This window comes from Salmo salar, chromosome 12 (assembly GCF_965601325.2).
Source record: "Salmo salar chromosome 12, fSalSal1, whole genome shotgun sequence".
Classification (NCBI taxonomy): domain Eukaryota; kingdom Metazoa; phylum Chordata; class Actinopteri; order Salmoniformes; family Salmonidae; genus Salmo; species Salmo salar.
In genome coordinates, this window is record NC_138302.1 from 41,757,908 (window position 1) to 41,773,842 (window position 15,935).

The 15,935-nt window shown below is 43.0% G+C and overlaps 1 protein-coding gene across 1 annotated transcript in view; it reads right to left on the reverse strand.

The window, feature by feature from the left end:
• Positions 1–15,318, reverse strand: part of LOC106565031 (RNA-binding protein 12) — a 32,188-nt gene extending 16,870 nt beyond the window's left edge. The window contains exon 1 of the mRNA XM_014131609.3: positions 15,150–15,318. The gene's annotated coding sequence lies outside the window, so the exon portion shown is untranslated. The remainder of the gene's footprint in view (positions 1–15,149) is intronic.
• Between the last annotated feature and the right edge of the window lie 617 nt (positions 15,319–15,935).

A 15,935-nucleotide genomic window follows, 5' to 3' on the forward strand; every position in this document is an offset into this window, starting at 1 on the left:
AAAGTCATCATCCCAGGCAGTCAAACATCCTCAGCAAGCTGGAAACAGAGAAGGTGCAGGCCCTCACTGTTAAGATAACCATCTCAGAGGGCTGCTCCAAACTGATGACAGCTCTGTCAATCCTGGAAGGAACCCACCGTCCCACAGCCGTGTCTGCATACAATGTCATGGAGGATCTAGGCTCTTATCTAGTGAATGGAATGGCAAAAACATGTTGGAATGGTGCCAAGACAGATGAACTATTGAGAAAGATAGGGATTGGAGAGAGGAGGGAGGTACTTGACCATCTCCATGATGCATTCCACTTGGCCTTCACAAAGTTCTCAGCACTGGGACACACATCCAGCCAGAGGACTACCGGCTGGCTAGGGTGTTCGATCCTAGGCAGGCTCCAGCCATGGAAAAGCAGATTGACGCTTACAAACAACTGAAACCCATCACAAGCCCATCAACAGAGCTCAGTGAAGAATGGATTGCCTATCAGCTTTGTGTGTACAGGGAGCCCTCACCTGCTTTGGAGCTTTCTGATTACTGGAGGGGCCTGAGTGCGAGATTCCCAAGAGTTTCAGAAGTGGCAGTGCCCTACATTACTTCCCAGTCAGCTCAGTCGACTGTGAGAGGAGTTTCAGAAAATACAAGACTCTACTCACAGACAAGCGAGAGGCACTCACTGAGCTCAACACAAATAGGCTGACAATCATGTACTTCAATGGAGATGTCTGTGATAGATGGAAAACTTACAATGGACAGACATAGGAGCTCATAAGGTAGTTCCATAGGTTTTGCCTATTGCTGCATCATTGCCTGAATCTTTTTTTTCTTCTTTCCATTTACAATGAAACACTTTCTTTGACAAAAAAACAATGAATGCAATGTGTTTTTTTTGTACATAAGTATAACTCTAGGTTTTGACTATCGCATGCTGCATTGTTGCCTAGATTCCTGCATGACTTTTTTTCGTTTATAATTAAACACTTAGAACTGTATTGAAGCACTTGCCTTGATAAAAAAAATTGTGCAATGTTGTATTGCATCATCACAAATATACTGTTATCTTATTAAATTGTTGACGTTTTATTCATTCACATTATTAGACACTCTTTTTGATGATAAAATAAGCATAAATTGTAAAACACACAATTCAGACAAAAATAGAAAAAAATGGAATTTGGGAAAAAATAAGCGGATTTCATAGGGCCCTAAAAATAGTCAGACTACAACCACCCTAGTCATAGACTGTTCTCTCTGCTACCGCACGGCAAGTGGTACCGGAGCGCCAAGTCTAGGTCCAAAAGACTTCTTAACCCCCAAGACATAAGACTCCTGAACAGCTAATCAAATGGCTACCCAGACTATTTGTATTGTCCCCCCACCCCCTCTTTTATGCTGCTGGTACTCTGGTTATTATCTATGCATAGTCACTAACTCTACCTACATGTACATATTACCTCAATTAACCTATGCCCCCGCACACTGACTCTGTACCGGTACCCCCTGTATATAGCCTCGCTACTGTTATTTTACTGCTGCTCTTTAACTATGTTATTTACATTTTTTACTTAACACTTATTTTTCTTAACTGCATTGTTGGTTAAGGGCTTGTACAGTGGGGGAAAAAAGTATTTGATCCCCTGCTGATTTTGTACGTTTGCCCACTGACAAAGAAAGGATCAGTCTAGAATTTTAATGGTAGGTTTATTTTAACAGTGAGAGACAGAATAACAAAAATATCCAGAAAAACGCATGTCAGAAATGTTATAAATTGATTTGCATTTTAACCTGTTAGGGCTAGGGGGCAGTATTTGCACGGCTGGATAAAAAAAATGTACCCGATTTAATCTGGTTACTAATCCTACCCAGTAACTAGAATATGCATATACTTATTATATATGGATAGAAAACACTCTAAAGTTTCTAAAACTGTTTGAATGGTGTCTGTGAGTATAACAGAACTCATTTGGCAGGCAAAACCCTGAGACATTTTCTGACAGGAAGTGGATACCTGATGTGTTGTATTACCTTTAAACCTATGCCATTGAAAAACACAGGGGCTGAGGAATATTTTGGCACTTCCTATTGCTTCCACTAGATGTCACCAGCCTTTACAAAGTGTTTTGAGTCTTCTGGAGGGAGATCTGACCGAACAAGAGCCATGGAACGATGATGTCCCATTAGACACCTGGCGCGCGAGTTCATGTTGGGTACCCTCGTTCCAATACGTTATAAAAGAGTATGCATTCGTCCACCTTGAATATTATTCATGTTCTGGTTAAAAAAGGCCCTAATGATTTATGCTATACAACGTTTGACATGTTTGAACGAACGTAAATATATTTTTTCCCCTCGTTCATGAAGTGAAGTCCGGCGGGCTTAGATCATGTGCTAACAAGACGGAGATTTTTGGACATAAATGATGAGCTTTTTTGAACAAAACTACATTCGTTATGGACCTGTGATACCTGGAAGTGACATCTGATGAAGAGAATCAAAGGTAATGGATTATTTACATAGTATTTTCGATTTTAGATCTCCCCAACATGACGACTAGTCTGTATCGCAACGCGTATTTTTCTGGGCGCAGTGCTCAGATTATTGCAAAGTGTGATTTCCCAGTAAGGTTATTTTTAAATCTGGCAAGTTGATTGCGTTCAAGAGATGTAAATCTATAATTCTTTAAATGACAATATAATATTTTACCAATGTTTTCTAATTTTAATTATTTAATTTGTGACGCTGACTTGACTGCCGGTTATTGGAGGGAAACGATTTCCTCAACATCAATGCCATAGTAAAACGCTGTTTTTGGATATAAATATGAACTTGATAGAACTAAAAAGGCATGCATTGTCTAACATAATGTCCTAGGAGTGTCATCTGATGGAGATTGTAAAAGGTTAGTGCATCATTTTAGCTGGTTTTATGGTTTTGGTGACCCTGTCTTTGAATTGACAAAACATTACACACAACTCTTGTAAATGTACTGTCCTAACATACTCTAAATTTATGCTTTCGCCGTAAAACCTTTTTGAAATCGTAAAACGTGGTTAGATTAAGGAGATGTTTATCTTTCAAAGGGTGTAAAATAGTTGTATGTTTGAAAAATTTGAATTTTGACATTTATTTGGATTCAAATTTGCCGCTCTTGAAATGCACCTGCTGTTGATGGAGTGCACCACGGGGGGGACGCCTGCGTCCCACCTAGCCCATAGAGGTTAATGAGGGAAATAAGTATTTGACCCCCTCTCAATCAGAAAGATTTCTGGCTCCCAGGTGTCTTTTATACAGGTAACGAGCTGAGATTAGAATCACACTCTTAAAGGGAGTGCTCCTAACCACAGCTTGTTACCTGTAAAAAAGAAACCTGTCCACAGAAGCAATCAATCAATCAGATTCCAAACTCTCCACCATGGCCAAGACCAAAGCGCTCTCCAAGGATGTCAGGGACAAGACTGTAGACCTAAACAAGGCTGGAATGGGCTACAAGACCATCGCCAAGCAGCTTGGTGAGAAGGTGACAACATTTGGTGCGATTATTGGCAAATGGAAGAAACACAAAAGAACTGTCAATATCCCTCGGCCTGGGGCTCCATGCAAGATCACACCTCGTGGAGTTGCAATGATCATGAGAACGGTGAGGAATCAACCCAGAACTACACGGGAGGATCTTGTCAATGATCTCAAGGCAGCTGAGACCATAGTCACCAAGAAAACAATTGGTAACACACTACGCCGTGAAGGACTGAAATCCTGCAGCGCCCGCAAGGTCCCCCTGCTCAAGAATACATATACATTCCCGTCTGAAGTTTGCCAATGAACATCTGAATGACTCAGAGGACAACTGGTGAAAGTGTTGTGGTCAGATGAGACCAAAATGGAGCTCTTTGACATCAACTCAACTCGCCGTGTTTGGAGGAGGAGGAATGCTGCCTATGACCCCAAGACCACCATCTCCACCGTCAAACATGGAGGTGGAAACATCATGCTTTGGGGGTGTTTTTCTGCTAAGGGGACATGACAACTTCACCGCATCAAAGGGACGATGGACGGAGCCATGTACCGTCAAATCTTGGGTGAGAACCTCCTTCCCTCAGCCAGGGCATTGAAAATGGGTCGTGGATGGGTATTCCAGCATGACAATGACCCAAAACACAGGGCCAAGGCAACAAAAGGAGTGGCTCAAGAAGAAGCACATTAAGGTCCTGGAGTGGCCGAGCCAGTCTCCAGACCTTAATCCCATAGAAAATCTGTGGAGGGAGCTGAAGGTTCAAGTTGCCAAACGTCAGCCTCGAAACCTTAATGACTTGGAGAAGATCTGCAAAGAGGAGTGGGACAAAATCCCTCCTGAGATGTGTGAAAACCTGGTGGCCAACTACAAGAAACATCTGACCTCTGATTGCCAACAAGGGTTTTGCCACCAAGTACTAAGTCATGTTTTGCAGAGGGGTCAAATACGTATTTCCCTCATTAAATGCAAATCATTTTATAACATTTTTGACATGCGTTTTTCTGGATTTTTTTGTTATTCTGTCTCTCACTGTTCAAATAAACCTACCATTAAAATTATAGACTGATCATGTCTTTGTAAGTGGGCAAACGTACAAAATCAGCAGGGGATCAAATACTTTTTTCCCCCACTGTAAGTAATCATTTCACTAAGGTCTACCTACACCTGTTGTATTCGGCGAATACAAATTGAATTAATTGTTTAAAATTCTGAGAGGATCAGAAAAATTAGGCCATGTGTTATCGCATAAATGCATAACATTAAAACACTAAAGGTGAAAGACAACCTATTAAAAAGCAAGTAGAAAATGTGGTCAACAGAAGGAGATCAGGTCATGAAGTGGAGACATTTACTTGGGGCTTTTGGATAATGTGGTATCTTGTCAAAGAAAGCCACCAACATACCATGCTCTTCCTCTATACCACTCATACCTTGGTAGGTCATTCTTAGCTCTGCTCACCTTCAGAGGTTTCCACAATACACTATCCCAAAAGGGACACTAGCCCAAAAGGGAATCAATAAGGCCAATGAATATAGCCTAACAAAGCTAATAATTACTGGTAAAAACCATGAAGAGCAGACAAAGTTGTGGGGGTTGGACTGGAAGTCAGTTGAATTAGCCTGTTCAGGACATATTCACAAGCTTACCTGTAATAATGGTGCTTCGTTAAAACTGTGGCACGGGATATACAAGCCAATCCTGACAGCAAGCAATTTAATTAAATTCTTGACTAACAAAACAATAGGAAATGGAAGCAAAAACATGAGCAAAAAGCAGGCAAATGTAGGCATCCTTAGTGAACAACATGTACAAAACACTCTTGATTCAACCCCATATCAGCTTTTGTTTTGCATCAGGAGAAATGCAGTAAATTGGCTTCAACAATTAGAGCACAAACTCTTTCAAATGGCTGCCTCGTCAAAAAGCCATTCACTAATATATTCCACAAAGATTATGCATCTCATAATTTCTCATGTTGACATCAAGCATGAAAATACATTTCATTCATCACCGAAATCCATAAGAGTGAAATAAACAAACATCCATGCCATTGAAAACTTGTATTTCATTGCTCAAGTTTCCCACGATAGCTTATCCTTACTCATTTCTAAAGTGTTTTATGTAAAATGATGTCAACTATATGGCCTACATATGCAAATAAGGTATAGTAATATGGTAATGAACCGGTCAGTTGGAAGACTGATTCTCATCTCCCACCAAACACACCAAACTGGGAGTTACCTTGTACTATAAGAAAATAATTGTCAAATCTGATTTCAGGTCTTTTTCCTCTGCGTATTCCCTTCATTGGTTGGCAGAACACAATATATTTTTAATCTTTTTGCATTTGTTTTTTCTTCCTGTTGTGATGGTGTCAACGGGTTTCTATTTTTAAAATGTTTTGCCTCCCAATATTTTTGTATATAGATCATGACTATCAAGAGACTCTGAAGCCTAATTCCTGAACATACTACGGACAAACCTAAAATCAGGTCTGCTGCGTCATCAGTCTCGCACTGAGGATTGTATTCAGACCCTGCCCCATGAAAAACGTAAGCCTGGGCCTACACTAAAATGTAGCCTCGCATATTCCTTATTTTGTATGCAAAATGCTAGAGAAAAAACAACCACCTGCATATGTGTGAACTCAAAGCTTCAGCACACTACAATATCTCAATTGTGTGGGAATCTTTCCACAAAACATACAGGGGACAATGGTCACTCCTGTGAAAGCACCTGACAACATGGTCCACATCAGCAACAATGGACAATAAGTGAGGTCAACTGTGGTTGTCCCACCTAGCCATCTTAACATGGCAATCCGCAGTTGAAACAAAAACAAAGCGGCACCTCGCCTCTATTTTGGGTAAAAACTGAGGAAAAGGCCTGGAGAAATATAACCACTTTCAAATTCATAGATGGCTATTGATGCAATGACTGGCCATCCAAGATATCAAAATCATAGTTTTAAGCATAATTTGAGGCCAAACAATGCCAGTATCATTTACTCAAAATAGTCAATCTAAGATTAAATAAATTACAGATTTCTTGAGTTGACGTTTTTGCAGAGGAAGTTTTAGTCGTGCAATTTTACTTCAAGCCAAGGTGTGACATGTCTTATGTAAACAAACTCTGATCCGTTGCACTGCTGGGCAGGTCTGTCTCACTGTATGTGTGTTCTGCGGTAGGATTGGATAGTGCGCAGCAGTGTGTATCCCGTGTTAGTGGGCAAGTTAGCCTTGTTGAAATCAAAACCAAACCCTCAAGTCATGACAAACTCACTTAAAAAAAAATGTTTTGGACGAGACTGACTTTATGAGCAAAATTATCCTATTTACACTTTAGTCGGTTTTGAAACTAGAATAAATGTTTGACTTGGGCCGTTTTCTATCAGATAAGTGGCATCGATATAAGTTGTTTATTGCCTTCAGTTGCGCTTTAAACACGTGGTAGGCCCCCATCATTAAGTTTGCAGACGACACAACAGTGGTAGGCCTGATCACCGACGAGACAGCCTATTAGGGAGGAGGTCAGAGACCTGTCCGGGTGGTGCCAGAATAACAACCTATCCCTCAGCGTAACCAAAACTAAAGGACATGATTGTGGACTAAGGAAAAGGAGGGCCGAGCACGCCCCCATTCTCATCAACGGGGCTGTAGATGAGCAGGTTGAGAGCTTCAAGTTCCTTGGTGTCCACATCACCAACAAACTAGAATGGCCAAAAACAAACCAAGACGGTCGTGAAGAGGGCACAACAAAGCCTATTCCCCCTCAGGAAACTAAAAAGATTTGGCATGGGTCCTGAGGTCCTGAAAAGGTTCTACAGCTGCAACATCAAGAGCATCCTGACTGGTTGCATCACTGCCTGGTCCGGCAATTACTCGGCCCCCGACCGCAAGACACTACAGAGGGTAGTGCGTACGGCCCAGTACATCACTGGGGCTAAGCTGCCTGCCATCCAGGACCTCTACACCAGGCGGTGTCAGAGGAAGGCCCTAAAAATTGTCAAAGACCCCAGCCACCCCAGTCATAGACTGTTCTCTCTACTACCGCATGGCAAGCAGTACCGGAGTGCCAAGTCTAGGACAAAAGGGCTTCAACAGTTTTTACCCCCAAGCCATAAGACTCCTGAACAGGTAAACAAATGGCAAGCTGGACTATTTGCATTGTGTACCCCCCAACCCCTCTTTTACGCTGATGCTACTCTCTGTTTATCATATATGCATTGTCACTTTAACTATACATTCATGTACAGTGGGGGGGAAAAGTATTTGATCCCCTGCTGATTTTGTACGTTTGCCCACTTACAAAGAAATGATCAGTCTATAATTTTAATGGTAGGTTTATTTGAACAGTGAGAGACAGAAAAACAACAAAAAAATACAGAAAAACGCATGTCAAAAATGTTATAAAATGATTTGCATTTTAATGAGGGAAATAAGTATTTGACCCCTCTGCAAAACATGACTTAGTACTTGGTGGCAAAACCCTTGTTGGCAATCAGAGGTCAGACGTTTCTTGTAGTTGGCCACCGGGTTTGCACACATCTCAGGAGGGATTTTGTCCCACTCCTCTTTGCAGATCTTCTCCAAGTCATTATGGTTTCGAGGCTGACGTTTGGCAACTCGAACCTTCAGCTCCCTCCACAGATTTTCTATGGGATTAAGGTCTGGAGACTGGCTAGGCCACTCCAGGACCTTAATGTGCTTCTTCTTGAGCCACTCCTTTGTTGCCTTGGCCCTGTGTTTTGGGTCATTGTCATGCTGGAATACCCATCCACGACCCATTTTCAATGCCCTGGCTGAGGGAAGGAGGTTCTCACCCAAGATTTGACGGTACATGGCCCAGTCCATCGTCCCTTTGATGCGGTGAAGTTGTCCTGTCCCCTTAGCAAAAAAAACACCCCCAAAACATAATGTTTCTACCTCCATGTTTGACGGTGGAGATGGGATTCTTGGGGTCATAGGCGGCATTCCTCCTCCTCCAAACACGGCGAGTTTAGTTGATGCCAAAGAGCTCCATTTTGGTCTCATCTGACCACAACACTTTCACCAGTTTGCCAATGAACATCTGAATGATTCAGAGGACAACTTCAGATGGGCACATATATGTATTTTTGAGCAGGGGGACCTTGCGGGTGCTGCAGGATTTCATTCCTTCACGGCGTAGTGTGTTACCAATTGTTTTCTTGGTGACTATGGTCCCAGCTGCCTTGAGATCATTGACAAGATCCTCCCGTGTAGTTCTGGGCTGATTCCTCACCGTTCTCATGATCATTGCCACTCCACGAGGTGAGATCTTGCATGGAGCCCCAGGCCGAGGGATATTGACAGTTCTTTTGTGTTTCTTCCATTTGCCAATAATCGCACCAAATGTTGTCACCTTCTCACCAAGCTGCTTGGCGATGGTCTTGTAGCCCATTCCAGCCTTGTGTATGGTCTACAATCTTGTCCCTGACATCCTTGGAGAGCTCTTTGGTCTTGGCCATGGTGGAGAGTTTGGAATCTGATTGACTGATTGCTTCTGTGGACAGGTGTCTTTTATACATGTAACAAACAGATTAGGAGCCCTCCCTTTAAGAGTGTGCTCCTAATCTCAGCTCGTTACCTGTATAAAAGACACCTGGGAGCCATAAATCTTTCTGATTGAGAGGGGGTCAAATACTTATTTCCCTCATTAAAATGCAAATCAATATAACATTTCTGACATGCGTTTTTCTGGATATTTTTGTTGTTATTCTGTCTCTCACTGTTAAAATAAACCTACCATTAAAATTATAGACTGATCCTCTCTTTGTCAGTGGGCAAACGTACAAAATCAGCAGGGGATCAAATACTTTTTTCCCTCACTGTACATGTACATACTACCTCAATCAGCCTGACTAACCGGTGTCTGTATGTAGCCTCGCTACTGTAATTTTTCACTGTCGTTTTATTTCTTTACTTACCTATTGTTCACCTAATACCTTTTTTGCACTATTGGTTAGAGCCTGTAAGTGAGCATTTCACTGTAAGGTCTACACCTGTTGTATTCGGCGCATGTGACAAATAAACTTTGATTTGGTGGACCATTTCAGATTGTCAGCGATGTGTACACAGAGGAACTTGAAGCTTTTCACCTTCACTGCGGTCCCGTCGATGTGGATAGAGGCATGCTCCCTCTGCTGTTCCCTGAAATACACGGTCAGCTCCTTTGTTTTGTTGACGTTGAGGTTATTTTCCTGGCACCACTCCGCCAGGGCCTCACCTCCTCCCTGTAGGCTGTCTCGTCATTTTTGTATTGTTGGTAATCAGGCCTACTACTGTTGTGTTGTCTGCAAACTCGATGATTGAGTTGGAGGCGTGCATGGGTGAACAGGGAGTACAGGAGGGGGCTGAGCACTCATCCTTGTGGGGCCCCTGTTTTGAGGATCAGCCGTGGTGGTGTTGTTTCCTACCTTCACCACCTGGGGTCAGTCCATCAGGAGGTCCAGGACCCAGTTGCACAGGGCAGGGTTCAGACCCAGGGCCCCGAGGTAATGATGCGCTTGGAGGGTACTATTGTGTTGAAGTCTTAGCTATAGTCCTTTAGTTCAGTTACCGTTGCTTTCTTGGGTACAGGAACAATAGTGGACATCTTGAAGCAAGTAGGAACAGCAGACTGGGATAGGGAGAGATTGAAAATGTCGGTAAACACTCCTGCCAGCTGGTCTGCGCATGCTCTGAGGACTTGGCTAGGGGTGCCGTCTGGGCCGGCAGCCTTGCGGGGGGTTAACACGCTTAAATGTCTTACTCACATTGGCCACGGAGAACGAGAGCCCCCAGTCCTTGGGAGTGGGCCGTGTCGTTGGCACTGTGTTATCCTCAAAGTGGGCAAAGGTGTTTAGCTTGTCCGGGAGCAAGACGCCGGTGTCCGTGTCTTGGCTGATTTTCCATTAGTAAATCTGCCATATAAGTATCGTGTCTGAGCCATTGAATTGCTACTCCACTGTCTCTGTACCGACATTTTGCCTGTTTGCTTGCCTTACGGAGGGCATAACTACAGTTTGTATTCAACCATATTCCCAGTCACCTTGCTGTGGTTAAATGTGGTGGTTTGCGCTTTAGGTTTTGCGCGAATGCCGTCACCTATCCACCGTTTTTGGTTTGCGTAGATTTTAATAGTCACAGTGGGAACCACATCCCCTATACACTTCCTGGTGAACTCAGTCACTGTATACGCCAATGTTATTCTGGTTTCCAGTTTGCACAAAGTCCAGTGTAATTCCTTGAGGGCCATCGTGGTATCGGCTTGAGGGGGAATAAACACGGCTGTGACTATAACCAAAGAGAATTCTCGAGAGGTAATATGGTCGGCATTTGATTGTGAGGTATTCTAGGTTGAGGGAACAAAAGGACTTGAGTTCCTGTACATTATCACAATCACATTATGAGTAGTTAATCATGAAACATACACAACCTTCCTTCTTCCTGGAGAGTTCTTTATTCCTGTCTGAGCGATGTACTGAGAACCCAGCTGGCTGTATGAATGGGGACTGTATATCTGGAGAGCGCCATGATTTTATGAAACAGTATGTTGCAGTCCTGATGTCTCTCTGGAAGGAGATCCTCGCCCTGAGCTCGTCTACTTTATTGTCCAGGGACCGAACATTAGCGAATAATATACTCGGAAGTGGTGGATGGTGTGCACGCCTCCTGAGTCGGACTACAAGTCCACTCAGAATACCTCTTCTCCACCAGCAGCGTCTTGGAGCAGCCTCTGGGATAAGTTCAGTTGCCCTGGGGGGTACGAACAAAGGATCCAATTTGGGAAAGTCATATTTCTGGTTGTAATGCTGGCGAGTTACCGCCGCTCTGATATCCAAAAGTTATTGCTGTCTGTATGTAATAACACAAAACCCGTTCTGGGCTAATAATGGAAGAAATCACACCAACAAAAAAAACTGGAAAGTTGCTTAGGAGCTAGAAGCATGTCTGTCAGCGCCATCTTCATATACAATGGTGCCACTGGACTCAGATCTACAGTTGCGCTCAGCTCAACCACTGGAGTCGCTATGGAGTGAGTTTGGGGGGGTGAATGTAGCAGATGGGGATTTGTGAAACTCACTCATCAGCCTGAAGTGTCACCCCTTGCACAATTGAAGGACCTTTTCAACAGTGCGGGGGGTTGGAACTCTTCAAGAGGGCAGTATCATGTGTTTGCGAGGCAGAGGTCCTGAGTTCGAGTCTCGATATGAGCTGAATCGGGGGGAAACAATACTCAATAAGAAAGCAGCGCGTCGTCCTTTACATTAACTTCCTGAACTTGTCCCTATAGGCTTTAGCCAAGTGGGCCAACACAGTCTTGTGACATGCAGGAGACCTGGTTCGAACCCAGTCAGTCACAAGATTAAATATGGAGTGAAAAGTTTTTTTTTTTGTGCCACTCCCTTCTATAATATCCTTGCAAGGCCTGTGGTCATCATGCCACATTGGCTTCAGAAACCACCAGAAGCTGTTGTTTACCATAGACAGTTTGATCCGATACGTGCTCCTTTACCTATCCTGGCTGGCAAAGTACGAGGGTGTTGTCTCTGGTTTTGAATTTGAAATTATGAAACTTTGATCAACTTAAATGATTGTCTTTATCAAGTTTACAAACTATGAATGCAATCTACCATATATATGGTATATAAATATTCAAAATACACTGCTCAAAAAAATAAAGGGAACACCTAAACAACACAATGTAACTCCAAGTCAATCAAACTTCTGTGAAATCAAACTGTCCACTTAGGAAGCAACACTGATTGACAATAAATTTCACATGCTGTTGTGCAAATGGAATAGACAACAGGTGGAAATGATAGGCAATTCGCAAGACACCCCCAATAAAGGAGTGGTTCTGCAGGTGGGGACCACAGACCGCTTCTCAGTTCCTATGCTTCCTGGCTGATGTTTTGGTCACTTTTGAATGCTGGCGGTGCTTTCACTCTAGTGGTAGCATGAGACGGAGTCTACAACCCACACAAGAGGCTCAGGTAGTGCAGCTCATCCAGGATGGCACATCAATGCCAGCTGTGGCAAGAAGGTTTGCTGTGTCTGTCAGCGTAGTGTCCAGAGCATGGAGGCGCTACCAGGAGACAGGCCAGTACATCAGGAGACGTGGAGGAGGCCGTAGGAGGGCAACAACCCAGCAGCAGGACCGCTACTCCGCCTTTGTGCAAGGAGGAGCAGGAGGAGCACTGCCAAAGCCCTGCAAAATGACCTCCAGCAGGCCATAAATGTACATGTGTCTGCTCAAACGGTCAGAAACAGACTCCATGAGGGTGGTATGAGGGCCCGACGTCCACAGGTGGGGGTTGTGCTTACAGCCCAACACCGTGCAGGACGTTTGGCATTTGCCAGAGAACACCAAGATTGGCAAATTCGCCACTGGCGCCCTGTGCTCTTCACAGATGAAAGCAGGTTCACACTGAGCACGTGACAGAGTTCTGCTGCCCGCAACATCCTCCAGCATGACCGGTTTGGCGGTGGGTCAGTCATGGTGTGGGGTGGCATTTCTTTGGGGGGCCGCACAGCCCTCCATGTGCTCGCCAGAGGTAGCCTGACTGCCATTAGGTACCGAGATGAGATCCTCAGACCCCTTGTGAGACCATATGCTGGTGCGGTTGGCCCTGGGTTCCTCCTAATGCAAGACAATGCTAGACCTCATGTGGCTGGAGTGTGTCAGCAGTTCCTGCAAGAGGAAGGCATTGATGCTATGGACTGGCCCGCCCGTTCCCCAGACCTGAATCCAATTGAGCACATCTGGGACATCATGTCTCGCTCCATCCACCAACGCCACGTTGCACCACAGACTGTCCAGGAGTTGGCGGATGCTTTAGTCCACGTCTGGGAGGAGATCCCTCAGGAGACCATCCGCCACCTCATCAGGAGCATGCCCAGGCGTTGTAGGGAGGGTATACAGGCACGTGGAGGCCACACACACTACTGAGACACATTTTGACTTGTTTTAAGGACATTACATCAAAGTTGGATCAGCCTGTAGTGTGGTTTTCCACTTTAATTTTGAGTGTGACTCCAAATCCAGACCTCCATGGGTTGATAAATTGGATTTACATTGATTATTTTTGTGTGATTTTGTTGTCAGCACATTCAACTATGTAAAGAAAAAAGTATTTAATAAGATTATTTATTTCATTCAGATCTAGGATGTGTTGTTTAAGTGTTCCCTTTATTTTTTTGAGCAGTATATATAAATATTCAATTTGAAATCACATTTTAAACCTGAATGCAATATTCATTCAATTCAGTTTCAAATCATGAAATATAAATTCAATTTATGCATTACAACCATGTTTGGACTAATGGTTATACCCCTGCTGGGTATACCGTTGTAAAACTTTTGCAACAGAAATCGTTCACTCCAAACAGAAACCGTTTCCAACGAAAACGAGTTTCTATTGGACAAATTCAGGTAGGTCCCTCCCCGTTTCGTTTGATTCTTAAAAGGTTAACGGTTTCCGCTGCAAAACGTAATGAATACACCCCTGGACTACCCAATCCATGGTTGTTGTCCCCCATTCTCTGGTCACGACAAATAGATAGATGAAATAGCAATGGAATTGCATGGGCACGAAAACGCTGTCAACATGAACGAGACTTCATTGTAAAACGCATTTGCCAATAACGTAGCTAAAAGCTTAGTCTGTCACAGTACTAAAGCGGTTTCCAAATGTGAAGGGCTGCAGAAAGACAGCAAATTCTGCAAGGCTACAGGAAGAGACCACAGACAAATTATATCCAGCCATTTCAACATGTTTGCCACTATCCATTTGGATGTGTACCACATTACTCGAGCAAGGGCGTCGTGCTTGCTAGCTAACGTTAGATTGGTATTAAGAGCAGACAGCCAATATGGCGTTGGTCCTGCAATGAAAACCCCTTATCCGAGACTTCAACGTAAAACACATTTGCCAATAACGTAGCTAAAAGCTCAGTATGTCACAGTACAAGAGGTTTCCAAATCTGAAGGGCTGTACAAAGACAGCAAATTCTGCAAGGCTATAGGAAGAGACCACAGACAAATTATATCCAGCCATTTCAACATCTTTGCCACTATCCATTTGGATGTGCACCACATTACTCTAGCAAGGGCGTCGTGCTAGCTAGCTAACGTTAGTTGGATTGATATTAAGAGCAGACAGCCAATATGGCGTTGGTCCTGCAATGAAAACCCCTTCTCCGACCTAGAAGCTAGCTAGTTAATTAGCAAGATGGGTAGCTAGCTAGCATCATTGGCTAAAGACAGAAAAATTGCCCTTCAACGTAGTTATTCAGACTAGTAGCTACCTAGCAAAACACGAGAATAGCAAACCCAAATGTTTAGCTAGCTAGCTAGTTCCCACATTTCTAAAGCTCACGAAAAGCATAACGTAATACATGAGTGATATAGCCTGTTGTTCGCTAAACACATGGTTAGCTAACGTTACCACATTTGGGCAGGCCGAACATCTCAAATGCCCCCCCCAAATAAATATATAGCTAGCTAGCCCTTCTAGCTAACGCTATAGTCACCCAATGTCTAACTGCAGGTTTGTATTTTCACTAATCTGTAACAACCATTTCATTATTACGGTCTCTGTAATTGCATTTGTCTGCTGTGTTTTTATTTGGTCCTTACCGAAATATCTGTTAACAAACAGATCTTTATTATATGGCGCGTCCTCCTCTCTTGCGCTTCTCTCTCTGCTTGTGTAGCTTTTCTTTTTTGTAACAATAAATAGACAATACAATATTCAATTCAGGCAAAAACATATCAAAAACCACCGTACACAATTTTAAATAAAATAAAAAAGACATCACATCATACATAAAATGTTGCATTATAATGTTCAACAGTACAGATCCTTCAAATTGCATAGTAACAGAAGTAATTTAAAAGCTACAAATTCATAGGGGAAGGCTTGAAATCTGGGTTCTTGGGAAATGTACATATCTTGAATTTACTCAGTATTGAAATTAACAATAAAATCTAGCTTATCAATGTTAAACATTTTTTTGTTTGTTGCTCAAGGTAAGGTTTAAACAGACTTATTTAAAATATATATATATATATTTTACCTTTATTTAACTAGGCAAATTTTATTTTCAATGAAGGCCTAGGAACAGTGGGTTAACTGCCTTGTTCAGGGGCAGAACAAGACTTGTACCTTGTCAGCTCGGGGATTTGATCTTGCAACCTTTGAGTTACTAGTCCAACGCTCTAACCACTAGACTACGCTGCGTATTTGAGAAATATACAACAAGATCCAAGAATTTGGATATTACATTGATAAAAAAAAAAAAATATAAACTTCTAAATAGAGGCGTTTGTTGGATATACACTGAGTGTACACAACATTAAGAACAATTTCCTAATATTGAGTTACACCCCTTTTGCCCTCAAACACCTCAATTCATCAGGCAT